This window comes from Gadus morhua, chromosome 11, assembly GCF_902167405.1.
Source record: "Gadus morhua chromosome 11, gadMor3.0, whole genome shotgun sequence".
NCBI lineage: Eukaryota > Metazoa > Chordata > Actinopteri > Gadiformes > Gadidae > Gadus > Gadus morhua.
Window position 1 is genome coordinate 3,415,687 of NC_044058.1, and position 2,771 is coordinate 3,418,457.

A 2,771-nucleotide genomic window follows, 5' to 3' on the forward strand; every position below is an offset into this window, starting at 1 on the left:
AGTAATTGCATGATTTTCACACATCGTTTGAAAAACAACGTTTTTATTTAAAAACTCAAAGAAGTGGGGGGGGGGTAGCTGAGAATGAATGCGGTCACTAGGTCCGATGTGGAGCGATAAAGAAAGCGTCGGAAGTTCGACATCAAACCAATTAGACCGGTGCGGGGTGAACACGGCGCAGTCCCTCAACGACAATGAAGAACCAACCATGGCCATCATAGACTTCTCAGCCTCCCAAGGCATCCCCGGGGGAGAGGATATCCTTGCGGGTATCACGGAAGAGGGATAACCTTCAAGTGAGCAATGGCAGGAGGATGAGGAACCCAGGATCCCCCACCAGTGCAACTCGGCTGCCCCCACCCGTCATGACCCATCGCCATCTAAAAAGAGAACAAAAATGCCTTATGAAAACGTGTTCACAGCTCATTCAACTTTCCAAACCTCCATATCAAATATCTGTATGTAGGCCTACTGAAAATATGCATTACCTTATTGCTCCGGGATGATTATTTTTTGCTGGCCAACCTCTCCTCCTCGAGGACAAGCTGACGTGCCATAAGGTCCAGCTTGGCCCTCTTCAGCACAATCACCTCTACCTGGAAGCGAGCGTCACGCTCGGAGGATTCCCGGAGAAGAGCCACCTTCTCCCTCTCCAACTCCACCAGGTCTTGGCTGCATTGGCAGCCATGACCGATGATGGAGGCTGTGACTGTTGAGAGGGTGGAAGGGGTAGAGGTGGCAGCCGAGGTGAACGGTGTGGTCAGCAGGGGCGTCATGACGGGCATGGAGGTGGGGGCAGCCGAGGTGGACTGGTGGGGGATCCTGGGTTCCTCATCCTCCTGCAATTGCTCACTTGAAAGATCTCCCTCTTCCGTGATACCCGCAAGGATATCCACTCCCCCGGGGATGCCTTGGGATGCCGAGTAGCCTATGATGGCCATGGCTCGCTCTTCCTCGTCGCTGAGGGCCTGCGCCGTGTGCACCCCCGCAACAGTCATATTGGATTGACGTCGAAATTCTGACGCTTTCTTTTTGGCAAGACTGACGAAGTCTTGCCATTTCTTCCGGACGTCCACATTGGACCTAGTGATGCCGGTGACCGCAGTCATTCTCTCAGCTATTTCCCCACACTTTTTAGATTTATGCTTGTTGGTGAGGGCACCTTTGAAGCGGTCAAATAAGAGGCTTTTGTTTGCCTCCACCTCCTCAAGCAGAACGTTAAGTTCCTCAGGTTTGAATAAGGCTTTTCTCTTACGTGCCTTTTCCGCCATTTTGTAGAAGCCCGACCCATATTCCCCAGGTTATTTTATAGGTAGGTCATTTCATGTGACCAATCAATGAAACCATATGCGGATTAGATAAAGTCGGCTCTCTTTGCTGCGCAATATGTTTCAGAAATCAGCACATTAAGATAAATGTAGTTGTCACACAAGCTATTTTGGATTTTTGTAATATGGAATTATTTCAGGGGGGGAAATGCCGTGAATAAATGTATGCACAGTGCGTTCAGGATTAGGACTGATATATATGTCGGCCTAGGCTTAATCAATTGTGTTTTAATATCTTTAGCATTCATATTATTGCAATCTATTCTTTTCGTAGGCTACTCTGCGGTTGGCCTTGATGGGGAGATATTTTAACCCTTTTTAACCCCATTTTCCTCCGACATTCCTGCGTCTCCCCCTGCGTCATAGCCCGTTTCAGCACCATGTCAGTGGACAGGTACAATCCTAAAATCGTCTTGAGTGCAGCGAATGCGCGTTCAGAGGAGTTTCGGGAAACGCTCCAAAGAAATTATCGATGGTTCGAAAGCTCCCTCTTTCGCGCCATCTTACGAGCTAAGATCCATCGATATCGGGAAACGGGGCCCAGGTTTTACACATGACTGTAATCGCGGGGCATTCCGGTGCATTAGCCAAATGCTTGTCGGATCCACAACAAAAACATGAGCGGGAATTTGTAGCAGGAGTGTAACTGGCGGTAGAATGACTTGGCTGTCTACTCTTCCCTTTTCCTTGAACTTGGACTGCATGTACAGTATAGCTACTTTTAACACTAGTCATGCACTTCGCTGGTTCTCCAGCTGACTCCATCTGACTAGCAATAGTGGTAGCCTGCTCTAGTGTTAACTTTTCTTTTAGCAACAGTCTTTCTCGGATACGTGGATTTGCAACATGTTCCACTAGCTGGTCACGTATCATGTCATCACAGCTAGCAAATTCACAAGTAGCAACTGACCTTCGCAAAGCAGTCATGTACTGAATGATTGATTCATCCGCTAGCTGGACTCGTTTTCTAAATGTGTGTCGTTCGACGACAACGTTTACCTTTGGTGTGAAGTAGCCATGCAGGGCAGCTATCGCAGTGGCCAATGTAGCACCAGTCTCCGGCAATGTGTCAAATATTCTTTGTCTCTCTGTTCCTAATATAAGCAGTGAAGCAAAAGGGCACGTTGTCTTGCCTCAGTCCAGTTTAGTCCATCCACGTCGATGACCAAGCAGTAGTTCTTGAACATTTGTTCCCAAATCTTGAATGGAACGGCGGGCTCCCCCGGCGCAGTCAGAAACAAATCCGGGAAAGGTGCTGTAGCAGTCATATTGAAACATTAAAATGTAGCAAAAAAAATCGGTAGTGCAAAAGTAACGTGAGTAAGTTCTTCGTCGCCAATTTGTTATGTTGCAAGTAGTAATAAGCACAGGAGACCGACATACGTTCAAGTGTAATTATATTGAAGGTAAGCACGTAGCAAAGCACTGTAGGTCTAGCTCCCT